The sequence below is a fragment of the Monodelphis domestica genome, chromosome 6, assembly GCF_027887165.1.
Source record: "Monodelphis domestica isolate mMonDom1 chromosome 6, mMonDom1.pri, whole genome shotgun sequence".
Lineage (NCBI taxonomy): Eukaryota > Metazoa > Chordata > Mammalia > Didelphimorphia > Didelphidae > Monodelphis > Monodelphis domestica.
The window spans coordinates 129,527,300-129,542,361 of record NC_077232.1 but is presented as its reverse complement, the minus strand read 5'-3'; the positions used below and the strand labels follow the sequence as shown (position 1 = coordinate 129,542,361).

The following is a 15,062-nucleotide window of genomic DNA, read 5'->3' as shown; positions in this document are numbered from 1 at the left end:
CTACTTGAGGGCAAGGGAAATGGATAGGCAGTTCTCAGATAAAGAAATCAAAACTATTAACAAGCACATGAAGAAGTGTTCTAAATCTCTTATAATCAGAGAGATGCAAATCAAAACAACTCTGAGGTATCACCTCACACCTAGCAGATTGGCTGACATAACAGCAAAGGAAAGTAATGAATGCTGGAGGGGATGTGGCAAAGTAGGGACATTAATTCATTGCTGGTGGAGCTGTGAACTGATCCAAACATTCTGGAGGGCAATTTGGAACTATGTCCAAAGGGCAACAAAAGAATATCTACCCTTTGACCCAGCCATAGCACTGCTGGGTCTGTACCCCAAAGAGATAATGGACACAAAGACTTGTACAAAAATATTCATAGCTGCGCTCTTTGTGGTGGCCCAAAACTGGAAAACGAGGGGATGCCCATCAATTGGGGAATGGCTGAACAAGTTGTGGTATATGTTGGTGATGGAATACTATTGTGCTAAAAGGAATAATAAAGTGGAGGAGTTCCATGGAGACTGGAACAACCTCCAGGAAGTGATGCAGAGCGAGAGGAGCAGAACCAGGAGAACATTGTACACAGAGACTAATACACTGTGGTATAATCGAACGTAATGGACTTCTCCATTAGTGGCGGTGGAATGTCCCTGAACAACTTGCAGGGATCCAGGAGAAAAAAACACCATTCATAAGCAAAGGATAAACTATGGGAGTGGAAACACCGAGAAAAAGCAACTGCCTGAATACAGAGGTTGAGGGGACATGACAGAGGATAGACTCTAAATGAACACTCTAATGCAAATACTATCAACAAAGCAATGGGTTCAAATCAAGAAAACATCTAATGCCCAGTGGACTTACGCGTCGGTTATGGGGGGGTGGGGGGGAGGAAAAGAAAATGATCTATGTCTTTAACGAATAATGCTTGGAAATGATCAAATAAAATATATTTTTAAAAAAAGTAATGAAAAAAAAAACTCTACTTGAACCTACCATTCCCTGAAGTCATCCCACATTACTCTTTCCTTTTGTAGCCAAACTCCTAAAAAAAAAAAGGCATCCATGCTCATTTTTATCACTTTCTCACTTCCCTCCTTACTTCTCAATCTGACTTCCAGCTTCAACACTCAACTGAAACCTCTCCTTCTCTAATTACAATTTAAAGCACTTCTCCATCTGGCTCCTGCCTACTTTTCTTAACTTATTTCCAGTCAAAATGGCCATCTTGTTTCCTATACATGATTCATATAAAAGATTTTAGACAAGTTGTCTTTCAAATCAAATGCAGTGTGCTCCTCTTCCTCTAGCTGTTCAAATCAATTCCCTAGTTTCCTTTCAGGATCAGCTCAGCTATCACCCCCTGCAGGAAACCTCTCCTGACCCCCTGAGTTGTTAACAAATCTCCAAACAAATGATCTTGTGTATAATTTCCTAGGTAAATGTATCTTCCCACGAAAATATAAATTCCTTGAAGTCAGGGTATTTATTTTCATTTGTCTTTGTATCCCTAAATCCTAGCAGAGTGTCTTGCCCAGAGCATGTGCTTAATGCTAGCTGGACTGGTTTCCATATAAGCATCAGAGTAGTGAAGGTTACTCTAGGCATTGATTATGAAATACTGTCCTGGTTTCCTTGACATCCATTCACAATCCACTGACAGTACATTAAACTTAAAGTCTGAAGCTACTCTCAGCAATATGATAATCCAAGACTGACAAAGAATGCTATCCACCTCCAGAGAAAGAACTGTTTTATTCCTAAAAGGAAAAAAAAAAGAATTAAGACTTCTTCAAAGTTCTACCATGAAAGTCAGTTACAAAGGACCAAATGTATGTGAAATCTGCTGTAGAAAGCATAAGCATAGGAGAAATAATCAAAATAAAAGATAATGCCTTTGAAGATTGTGACCTATGTTTCATATTTTATTAAAAGAAAATAATTTTTACTAACCATTTTTCTTCTTAGTCATAGAACAAATTCTGAGTGAACTGAATTACACACTCCAGAACCACCTAATCCTGGCAGCAAGAGAGGTGTGCATCAACTTAAATATAATTTTAAATTTTGAACAAAAAATAGTCAGAATTTTCAAATTTTTAAGAAAGAAAATTTGATTAAGAAAATTATAACAGATTTTGTATAGGTATTTTTAGGGAATATCAAATGTTTATTATGGACATACAAATTTACTAGAATATAAACTCTATGAGGCAGACCCTAAGAGTATATACTTAATAAATAAATGTCATTCTTAACCAACAGATAATATTTAGTCTCAATAGGAAATGGTGATCTAAAATGTAAAATAAATTGGTTACATAAAACCATAAAATGAGAAATTTTATGAGTGTAGGGCTTTAGCATTTGACAAATAGATTGTTTATAGGCATATAGTTTCATTTATGCAACAAGTAAAGAATTTTTCCCCAAGTGAAATGAGAATATTATAACACAAAAGCTCAGTGACAACTAAAATATTTTCATATCATTCACTTCCCTTCTACTGGAATTTATTCAGCAGGAATTTTCTAAGCCTTAGAAAAGGTCTAAGTCATAGCACACATTGGATAAAACAGTGTGCAGAAGGAAATATTATTTTACATATTCTCTAATATTTAAATGTTACATATTTTTAGCACCAGGATATTATTCCTTTGATATTTTAAAAATAGGAAACAAAGGAGTTGTAAAATTTTCAAATATATTTAGCTTCCCATTTCTCCATCTCACATGAGCTATGGCATACTATGCCATAGGTATTCTCTCAACCAGTCAGCAAAATGTAGCACTATGATGGATATTTCCCTTGACCACTTAGAAGGAAAATAATTAGATTAATATAAATATTTAATAACCATATGGATACATATATGTGTTTGTATACATATATAATATCTTTTGGTTTTTTTATAAGGAAGAATCATTTCCAAATTTTTGCTCCATAATAATCAGCTTTATTAGAAAAAGAAAGTTGTGTTACTGGCATTTTAGTGTACTTTTAAAATATATTATAAACTTGGCTTTGTGACCCTGGACGAGTCACTTAACTTCAATTGCCTCACCCTTACCCTTCTGACAATGTCAAGACAGAAGGTAAAGGACTGTTGTTTTTTTTTAATCTATTTTAATATGGAAATAGGTCTTGATCAATGATACATATAAAACCCAGTGGAATTGCGCATTGGCTCCAGGAGGGGGGAAGGAAGAGGGGAGGGAAAGAACATGAATCATATAACCATGGAAAAATATTCTAAATTAATTCATTAAATAAATTTAAATTTTAAAACTATCTACTTTATAATAGTCTCTTCTCTTAAGAAAAGTTGAATAGGTGGCCTGAGAATACTTAGGAATGGGACCCTGGACAAGTCAACCCCAATTGTCTCTTCCGCTTTAGAATCAATATTGATTCTAAGACAGAAGGTAAGGGTTAAAAAAAATGTATATAGGGCAAAAAAGCCTGTTCCACTCATAACTATGCATTCAGCACTAATTGCCAAAAAGCACATAATTCTTCAAACATGCCAAAAGCTAGGCTGAATTTTAAGTAGATGCATAAAAGTAAATGTATGAAGAGCCCCAAGTTTGCTAAACCAGCAATAAACTTGGATAAAGTTTACCCAGAAAGAAGGGGGGGAAGGGGGAATTGATTTTCTTTAATAAGGTAAGAGATGGAAATGGACAACATGGAAATGGGTTCAAATCAAGATTACCTATGATTCCCAGTGGAATTGTGCATTGGCTATGGGATAGGTGGGGAGAAAATGATCTTTGTATCCAATGAATAATGCTCAGAAATGACCAAATAAAATAATGTCAATTAAAAAAAGAGGTGGAAATGGAAAGAAATTTCAAGTAGTCTCATATTAACCAGTTTAGCATCTCATATGAATAAAAAATGATTTAATTAAACAAATTTATCAAGTGTCTACTATGTGCCAAGCAATATGTGAAGGACTGAGGACAAAAAAGCCAAAGACAGAAAACGGTCTCATCTTCTAGGAGCCTACACTGATTTAGAGTGTTTTAAAGTAACTTCAACTATAGCTTTATTAGCCTTGCCCCAAACAGACCTCATTTACAGTAAATGCTATCAGTTTCCCATTTGTCTTACAGATTATGGAGGGACCAGAAGGATATTTTACTTGTAGGGAGCAAGAGTCTGAAATAAGGGGAAATGATATCTCCATACCACCACTAGCCATTTTCACTGACAACTCTAGCTTCTCTTTACTGTCTCCTAAGTTACTAACCCATTTCACTCTCTCCCCTTCCTTCATTCTTGATGACTAAATTTCTTTTTCTCTTTTCCCTCTCACTTCTCCAATTGACTACTTTCTACAACTTCTCACCCACTGGGCTCTTTGAGTAGAGCAAACAAGAAAATCAAACATTTTCTAGGTAGGTTTGATCAGGCCTTTTTTTGACATCATTATAAAAAATAAGATGAATTTCACTGAACCGCATGTTAAAATTTGTTTCATTCCTTTAGAGTCACACCTTGTATTTCTGTACCCGAGTTGTCTGATAAGAAAAGATATGAAGCTCTTGAGAATGAAAAACCAGATTTTTTTGCTTCTCTCTGCAAAACCTTTTTTTTTTTTTTTAAGGCACATCCTAGAGTTTCATAGCAATGGACAGCCTATAAATGTTAATTAACTGAATTCTTTCCAAACAGTTTGAATTTTGTGGTTCTGGGCACCACCACAGAAGATTTACTGAAAGGAAGAAGGAACTTAATTCCTCTTAATAGTTAGAGATTGTTGGATTTTTGTTTAGAAATTTTGGGGGTTTCCCCAGTAAACTCCCCCTCCCAAATTAATACTTGATGGAGATCAACCGACTAGGGAGAAAGAGAACTGAGATGGGAATACTTCTTTTCATTTCCAAATTATCCTCCATGTCTTAGAGTGAGCACTGCTTGTCTTTGGGGATTGATTATAAGATGCCTGTCAAGCATCTAATTCCAGTCTAAGCAATCAGAGAAATATGCACAAAGCTACCTTGTACAGTAACTCTGAGTCTTCTCAGATTTCAGTTCTTTTGCAGAAAAGACATTCACTGTTAACATTTTCCCAGGGTTCCAGCCAAACTTAATTTCACCTGCTTGTTCCCCATTTGAGAGCAACTTTCCACTCCAAATTGGTACAAACCAAAACAGGTATGTCTTTAGACCAATTTTTTTTTTACTAAAAGACCAACCAACCAAATATTTAAATCTTTTCAGAATCTGTGATTTTACCAGTGTGGGCACACATCCCACCAACATCAATACAAACAGAAACCCTTACACATTTGGGAGGGGGTCTTCTTTAGATTTCTTGGCTTAGGACAAATAACAATGAAACTGCTAAACCTGAAGTCTGGGAAGACCCAAGTTCAAATCCAGCTGGAGACATTAGCTATGTAACCCTGGATAAATCACTTAATTTCTGTTTGCCATCTCCTTCATCTGTAAAATGGGGATTACAATAGCACCTACTTGCCAGGATTGTTCTGAGGATAAAATGAGATAATGTTTGAAGTGTTTTATAAACCTTTAAAAGCACTACATAAATTCCATTATCATCATCACCAACTATTATTATTATTATTATTATTATCCCATTCTTTCACAGAATCATTTTTATATCATTTTATACTTTTAGACCACTGTTGCTCAGGTCTCTGTCATGTCACAGCTTATTTGCATGCACCCTGAGTTTCTCCACTGACCTTTAGGAAATCTGTAACTTTAATCCTTCAGGGACTGTAGAGTACATTCCGTAACTTGCAAGCACACATACACGTGCACACACACACACACACAAAATCACCAGAAGTACTAAAATAAAAAATATGGGCCTCTGTTTGAGGGAGAAATTTTCATCTATTTAAAACTTTGCTTTACTAAAAGCATTGCAGAATTTCCCAAAGGCAATCTAGCCCAATTCTCTTCTCTTCAATTCTTCAGTAAGCCCAGTTAATTTCCCGTCAGTAGTATTTGTCCATGGTATGTATGGGGTTGAATAACAAAGACTTAGAAAAAAAATCACAGATCTTGTTTTAAAACAAAACAACTACAAAAACTTAAGACTGATAAGTTTTGCTTTTTTTCCCCTGGAATGGCAGATCTACAAAATATAAAGATAATCTACATCAAGTAAATCTTGGAAAATGGTATGATAAGGGGACCCAGTGTATTTTCATAGACTTCCTTCTACAACAAATCATATCATTTTAATTATATAATTAGCTGGAAAATGTGGAAGATACTAAATTCTAGTGTAGTGTTTGCTGGCTTTTTGAAAAGCATTTGTTTTGGTAAAGCAAAATGCCATTTGAAAGGTTCTCCTCCAATGATGCAGCTTCCTTACATTTGCCAAAATCATACAAGATTCTTTGAAAGATATTACAATAGATATAATAGAAATTGTTGAGCAAAGCTGTTATCAAATGATGCATACATTCAAAAGGTATCTACTATACTCTATAATCCAAAGAGAAGCATATTTCCTATAGATGGTAATGTCCTCCAGATGCTCTCCCCTACACTTTTTATTTTGCCACAAACCATTTTAAGTCCTCTTAAATGATATCAATAACATCCTTAAGGTGTTCAGCCTCACTATTCAAACAGGAAAAAACAAATGACTATGACATGTTTGGATGGACAATTCACTGACCTGAACTACCAATAGATATAGATTTAACAGATTTGTATTAATACCTTTCAATGATATTGCTAAGGCTTTTAAATACAAATAGCTCTGTCTCTTAAAAATCAACTTTTCTTTCCTTTGTTATTGAACTGCACAACTGGACAAAAAGAACAGAATGCCATCATCTTGAAGAAGACTTGAGGAAGAGATGATAGCTATCTCTGAAGGGTTCTGACATGGAAAGAGGTTGGACTTCTTTTGCTTGGTCCTAGAATCAACAAGTCAATGAGCATTTATAAAGGGCCTACTATGTGCCAGACACTTACTAAGTCCTGAGATAAAAAGAAGGTGGGAGGAGGGGGAACATTCAGCACTTGCTCTCAAAGAGTTCATAGTCTAATAGAGAGAATGAAACAGATTTGGGCTTTGTGTACCTCTGCTGAGCAAAAGTAAAATGGGATATCTCCTTAAAGGTCTTCAAGGGAAGGCTAGATAACCATGTGTTGAGGTTCTGTAGAGCAAGCATCAGACTCATGGCCCATAGACTGGAAAACTCCCCAGTGCTGCCCAAACAGATCAAAATGTAATTAGTTTCTATTTGAAACACTGTTATGGGTTGTACTTTTAAATCCCAAAGTGTCTTCCAAATATAGGGTTCTACCATTTAAATTATCACAATTCTTTTTCAGTTCATAAAGACACAGTTTTATTGTTTCTTTCACCCAAGGGTAAGTTCAGTAACACTCAACTTTGACATCATTGTAAAATGCCACAATCTTTCTTCAATACTTCAAGACTCAGGAAGACCTAGATTTTAATAGAACTGCAACTTTCTACCTTTGTAACCTTGGGCAAGTCATATAACCTAGCTGAGCTTTGGTTTCTACATTTCTAAAATGGTGGCAATAATACCTACCCTACATCATGGAATTCTCTGAAGGATTAAATGAAGAAAGCTTTCTAAGCTGTTTAAATAAAATTAAGATTAGGAGGAGCTTCTAGGTAGCACAGTGGATAAAGAGGCTAGTCTAGAGCTGGGTCAAGAACTGGGTTCAAATTTGAGCTCAAACACTTCCTAGCTGTGGGACTCTGGGCAAGTCACTTACCCCTAATTGCCTAGTCCTTACCACTCTTTTGCCTTGGAACCAATACTTAGTATTAAATTTAAGACCAAAGGCAAAGGTTTAAAAAAATTAAGATTAGGACATTTATAATCAAAATGAATTTCAATATGGCTCTTCTACCAATCCTGCTGGCTCCATAATCATTATATATTCTTAAGTATTTATTTTGAAATCTGAATTCCACCAGTCATTGGCTGACAGATTTTTAATTGAAATATTCCTTAGAACCAAGAGAACATTATAGCCAGCTTGAGAATTAATTTTGGAAGAATAAACTGTGAATGTTACGGCCAGACATCGAACTGAAAGTTGAGAAAACATGAAAGTCTTAATTTGTATGAACATGTTGGTCTCTTGAACAAGACTTTCTATGATGTGGAGATTGAGAGAGGGGCTGGGTCGCTTGGGATTTATTATGTAGCTATGAAGAAAAATAAGCTAAATATATGAGATTTATGGTTTCATTTAAGAGCAAACTTCTTTTTCTTTGGATATAGAAATATTTGTTTTATTTGGCTTTAGAAGTCATCTAGATCAATATACTCACTGATGAATCTGAGGTCCATCATATATCTAGAACTAGAAGGAACCAGACAGTTTATCAGGTACAAGTTCTTTTGTTTTGCAGCTGAAAAAAACTGAAGTAGAGTCAAGTGTCAGGATTCACCAGGACTTCTAGTGTTCAACAAGCACTCTTTGCATTGGGTTTCACTGCTTTCTTTATTAGTTAACAGGTCAATAAGCAGTTATTAAGGGGGCAGCTTGGTATCTCAGTGGATTGGCCTAGGGAGGTCCTAGGTTCAAATCTGACCTCAGACACTTCTCAGCTGTGGGACCCTGGGCAAGTCACTTAACCCCCATTGCCTAGCCCTTACTGCTCGTCTGCCTTGGAACCAATACACAGTATTAATTCCAAGATAGAAGTTAAGGGTTTAAAAAAAAATAAGCATTTATTAAGCACCTACTATGTGCTGAGCAGTATGCTAATCTAAGCCCTGGGGATACAAAGATAAGGGGGAGGCCAGTTTTCCAGTAACTCAGTCTAATGAGACAATATGCAAACAACTTTGTACAAACAAAATATATGCAGGATAAATTGGATATATCATCAATTAAGCAAAGATTAATCAATTAAGCAGGAAGGAGAAATAATGAAAAGTTTCCCCTAGAAGATGGGATTTTAGCTGGGAAGTGAAGGAAATCTGGAGGCAGGGATGAAAAGGAAGTGTACTCATTCCAGGGATGGGAGGCATCCACTGAAAATGCCAGGAGCCAAGAGATGGCGTATCTTGTGTGAGGAACAGAAAGGAAGTCAGTGTCACTGCATCAAAGCCTAAGAGGGGGAAGAGGGTGTGTAAGCTGTAAACAGACTGGAATGGAGGATGGGAGCAGGGTACAAAGGGCTTTGAATGAAAGGATTTTATACTTGATTCTGGAGTTGATAGAAAGCTACTGGAGTTTACTGATTAGGAGAATGTCACAAGACAGATCTGGGCTTTTGGAATATTTCTTTGACAGCTGTGTGGAGGATAGACCAAGTAGAGAGAGATTTCATAAAGGGAGACCAAGCAGTAGGCTATTGCAATAGTCCAGGCCAATACAAGGATACTGAGGTAGTTGACTCAAATTTCAGTGACTTACACAAGAGTTTGCAAAGATTAGAAATCACAGTCCTTTAATACCCTCTCTGTTACAAATACACGCTGTCTCTTGATTTCAGTATTAAATGGTAATATTATTATTACCTACCCTAATTTCTACAAAGTCCTCGGGTTCCTCCATACACAGCAGATGCTTGGTGAATCATCTGACTTCCTCTTCTCAACTACAAAACCCTAAGGGACACCAATACAGGCTCTCCACGATACATCTGCTTCCGAGTGGAAATTTATAGCAGCTCATGGTAAGGAAATTTGTATTAAAAGCCAAAGTAGACAATTATACATCAAAAATGAAGTGATATCTTTGGCAGATTCATGTCCACATCCCTTTCCCCAACCAATCACCAAGAAATTCCAAGTCCTCAAACACCAAGCCCAATATTCCTCTGGCTGCAGCCCTATTAGAGCTTGCAAGGGCCAATATGAATGAGATTCTCAGATTAAGTTTAGTCTACAATAGCTCTTTATTCTGAGCCTCCTATATGAAATTTAAGAATATAACAGGTTCCAAGTAAATGAATATTTCATTCTTGTTTCATGGTTTAATTTTTTTAAGTCCTTTTCATTAGGAGTGTTTAAATGTAATCTAAGAACCTAAGGTCTGATTCTATCAGCCATCCACAACTAGGGTCCTATTGAAAATGCTCTTTTTTTTAAATACCTGAGCAACAAGCCAAACAGGGCTGCCTTGGCAGTAGTGACAGGCCTCAATCATAAGGTGCCAATAACAAATGAAACAGAACAAAATTTCTTTGAGATTATGTAGAAATATAGTAACAATTCTGTATGGTAGTTATTAATTCTATGTGAATTAAGCTTATATAGTTTGACTGATTTTAAAAAATCCAAGAAAGAAAAGAAAAAATAAAAAGCTGTTCTCTGTGGGCTACAAAACTCACATAGGTTTTGCTTCACTCCATTGATTCCACACTCCAAAATGTTTCTCATCATTTGAAACTGTTATTTCATTAGCAGCGTATTTATGAACAAGGTGATTCAACCAAGAAGGGAGAATTCTGTAAAGTAGAAATAGATAAAGGAAACAAGCTAATGAGCCTGATTTCGAATCACTGTTTGGATTATTTACCTCATTTTAAGCATGTACTTTTGTAGAATTTATAATATTTGGAGAGCTCTGACAGGTCCCATACCAAGCTAGAAAGGCTGTTAGTACCAGCCTGAAGAATGGTATGACTGCTGCCAGAAAATAATGTTCACTAATGAATGACTCACTATTAAGCTCAATGTCCTTTTTTTCTGTCATTCTCCTTGACCTTTCAGAAGCATCTGACACTATAGATCTGCTTTCAGTTCCATGACACTGTATTCAGCTAGTGTTCCTCTCTGATTTGTTTTGTTTTGTTTTTTACACAATCCTCATCTTCTTTCTTTCCTTCAAACATAGGAGTCCTCCAAGGTCCCTATCCTCTTTGGTTCTCTTCTCTTTTCTAAATAATCTCTTTGTTGGTGGGCTTACCCTCTCATTATCACTTTTATGAAATCAATAAATCTATTCCCAAATTCCCCAGAACTCAAGCTTTGGGTTAGATGGCTCTACCTACATGATTTAGTAATACTACCATTTCAACATACTTAAAATTAAATATATCCTCCATGCAAAACCTGCTCTCCCTTATAACTTCTCTCTACTCCTCTATTTTATCTTATCTCTCCCAATCACCCAGGCTTATAATTCTAGTCACTATTGAGTCTTTTTCCTTTTGCTCGCCATTTATAGCCTATCAATTTTCAATTCCCCAAATTTCTTTCACATCAATCCCCCATCTTACCCCTCATGTTACCACACTAGTTCAGGCCCTAATTAATTCTTTCCTATTTGATACCCTTCTTAACATGTCTTTTGGCCTCCAGTCTATCCTCTCCACCAATTCATCCATCACACCCCTGCTCTCATAAGTAATATTCTCCAAACATCCAGTGTACTGATCATGTCACTCCTCTACTCAATTCAAGACACTTATTAATTATCTATCATATGCAAGGTGAGAAAGACAACTCATCTGCAGCTTAAAGTCTTCAACAAAAATCTGAAATTCCTATCAGACTGAATAATGCTATATGGATATAATATAATTTTGCCATAAGAAATGACAAAAAAAAGATTATTTCAGAAAATTTGGAAGTAATGTATTAGCTTGAATATAATGCAATGTTTTTTCCCCAATATGTACCTTTGAAAGTCACATCTGCACTATATTTGAGCACTTCCATCTTTGAAACCATAAGTTGTGTATTATGCACTTTGGCATATATAAAGAGCATGGCTATCTCCTGGGGCAGATGGGAAATGCCAATGCCTGTATGTTTTGATATTCCATCAAATGTCATCGTTAATACTAAAGGCACCAAATCACTGTTGATTAAAACTACTGGAAATGAGAAAACTAGAATGATTGTGATGCTCACAGTCACAGTTGACAGGTGAAAACTGACTCCTTACGTAATTTTAAGGCATAAATGTTACCACCAGGAGTGATCTTTTGTGTGTAGGAAAAGGGATGGATGAATGAAGAACTTGTGTTACATTGGCTGGATGTGATCTGGGGTAGGCCTCCTGGTGCATTACTGGATCAGAGAGGAATGCTTCTACTCCAAGTGTTCAAAGGTCAACTGACTGAAAATGTGAAGAAGAGAACTGCTGAAATTTGCATGGTCCTAGTTATTATTCCCAGAGGAATGGCATTGCAATTACAAGTGTTAGATGTAGTAATTAATAAGCCATTCAAAGATCATTTGAAGAAAGACTATAATGAGTAGATGTTGGCTGGAAACCGTGAATTTACTCCATCAGGAAAAATAAAGAAACCACTGGTCACTATATTAGGGAACTGGATCAAAACCACTTGGTACAAAATCTCCACCAAGTCCATTGTGATTGGAATTAAAAAATGTTTTATATCAATGGCAGCAACAAAAAAAATTTATCTGAATGGCAGCAAAGATGGTGTTTTGTGGGAAGAAGAAGGTCACGGCAATGACTCAAATGATGTTTCCACTTTGGGAGATGAGGAAATAAAAGAGGAAGGAGAACATGATTAAATATTGGAAGGTAGTTTCTCACAAGTATCTATAAAAGTAATAAGTATTTAATAAAAATATTGGCATTAAAATTTCTTTAACTTGTTTTCAGGACCTTAAAAAAACTTTGAATATAAAGTGCCTGCATTATTCACAAGTTAAGAGAAAGTTGTAATTTAAAAGGAGAAAATAAAATAGGTGTTTCCTCTTTCCGAATTACCCTTCAAAATACTTGGGATCGCACTATGTTCAGGGTCATATTATATTTGGGCTAATACAATAAAGGGAGAAAAACCATGAGAGTGATTTATATGGCAATGATATAGTAAAAGAAGACAACTCTGAAAAGACTTAAAAACTTTAATCAACACTATGACCAACCATGTCTACATATGATATATAGAGATATATACATATATATATAAGGAAGCATGTTACTACCAACTGAAAAAAAAGAGGCAATGGGGGCAGCAAGATGGCTGAGTAGATAGAGAATCAGGCTTGGAGACAGGAAGTCCTCGACTCAAATCTGACCTCAGACATTTCCTAGCTGTGAGACGCCAAGCAAGACACAACCCCAATTGTCTATCCCTAACTGTTCTTCTGCCTTGGAAAAGATAGTATCTATTTTGAGACAGAAGGTAAGAGGGTTTTGTTGTTGTTTTTTTTTTTTAAGAAAGAAAAAGACATGGAATGAGCACTGTTAGGAGTAAAAGAAGAGGTTAGCAATTAGTGATACCAAAAAAATGGGGGAGGGGTTAGAGGGACTGAAACATTTTTTAACATTCACAAGAAGAATAAAGGGAAGTACAGAAGGAAACAAAGAAGCAGGACAGGTTTGAAAGAGAAATTAAGAATTGATCGTCTTTTTTCTTTTTTTTAATGCAAACAATATAAAGTAGAAACTCAAAGTTTCATAGACAACTCTCCTTTGTGACTTGCTGTGTATACAGAAAGGCTCTATTTTTGCTGTTTAAATTCAGAATAAAAAATAAAATTAAAAAAAAAAGGCAAAGGCCTCTAGGAAGAAATTGTTAAGGCACTTACCACAGTGCCTGGCACATGGTAGATATTATATAAAAGCTTATTCCCTCCCTCTTCCCCTTCTAGTAACTATATAATGTATCTATATATACTAGCTTCTTGGAATTTTTTTACTTATTCCTAAATAGAAGCAAATTAGAAACGAAACAGATGTTCAATGAATTGAATGAAGATAAGAATGTTTTTTTTCACTTCTGCCTACTTATCATTAACATATTAAGGAAATGCACATATTTACAAAAGAAAAACTTGTCAAATGGTAAGAGAGCCAAGAGATAATTTATTTATTGATTCGAAGTACCACTGAACTCCAAAATGACAAACAGAAGTTGAATACACTGTATAATTACACACAGAAGTTGAAAATACCATAACAAGGAGTGCTTAAATCTTACTCACGAAGATCATCCTTCATGCCTAGAATGCACTCCTTCCCATCTAAATCTTTGCCTGTTGAAATCTGTCTTTCCCCAAGGACCATATCCCCCTCAGATGCCAAAGGCTCCATGAAGCCTTCCCTGATTCCCTCTGCTGAAAGCGATCTCTCCATTATCAAATCTTCCTAGTCCACTCTGACCAAAAGTCTCTTTTGTTCCTATTACATTCTACCTTTTATGCTACTGGATTGCATTCTTGTCTTAAACTCTTTGCTAGATTATATGCCCTTGAGGCTAAAAGCTACTATTTTTCATCTTTGGATATGTCAATGACTTGCACATGCACACAATAAGCATTGAATCAGAACTGAAGAGCTCTAGTTCAACTTGGGGGAAATGGCAACATTTTTAGCTCACTATCATTTTCGGAAACTCTCCCATATTCCTCTTTCCCTCCCTCTAAACACTTCCATTCCCACTACCACAATATTAAAGAAAACCTTTGATTTTTGACTACAGCTATATCCTTAGAGAATTAGAAAGAAAAAACAGATCTTGATACTTGGTATCTCCTTATATTGAGCTAGATAACATATTTGTAACAATTTACAATCCTTAAAGCACTAAATGCTATTGCTCTCATGTAGGTTGGTCAGCACCAAGCACAATTCAGATGTATGAGACTTTAGTGGTCATCTAACCTCATCCAACCACTTTTACCAGATACACAAATCACCTCAACAATATTCTCAATAAGAGGTCATGTATGTAATACTTCTAATAAAAAGACAGCTGATTTCATGTGGTAGTCTGCTTTACTTTTGAACAGCTCGAATTACTAAACTCTGCCAGGGAAACATTTCAGATCTCCTTCCCTAATAGAGAATATAGAAGACCAAAAAGAGGCCAGCCTGCTAAGCAAGTTAACACACTGGAACTTTTCCAGAATGTGCCCAGATTTAAGGAGATAGGCACACAAATCTATTGGAGAGGAAGGAGAGGATTCATTGTACAAGGTAGTTTGCACAGGGAAATAAAAGTTTATTCAAGTGAACATCCAAATAAGATAGGGCTGGATAAATTAGGCTATATTCTATTTTCCACATAAGTCTGCTTTCTGTATGTAATAGAAGTTCTGATAATATGAGCATAATCTTTTCCTGTACACA

The 15,062-nt window shown here is 35.9% G+C and overlaps 1 protein-coding gene across 6 annotated transcripts in view; it reads right to left on the bottom strand.

The window, feature by feature from the left end:
- The window catches only part of LIMCH1 (LIM and calponin homology domains 1), a 408,610-nt gene that overhangs the window by 369,790 nt on the left and 23,758 nt on the right, over positions 1–15,062 (bottom strand). The window contains exon 2 of one of the 6 annotated variants that reach the window (XM_056802570.1): positions 10,333–10,449. The exons of the other annotated variants lie outside the window; for them this stretch is intronic. The gene's annotated coding sequence lies outside the window, so the exon portion shown is untranslated. The remainder of the gene's footprint in view (positions 1–10,332; positions 10,450–15,062) is intronic. 6 annotated transcript variants of the gene reach the window in all.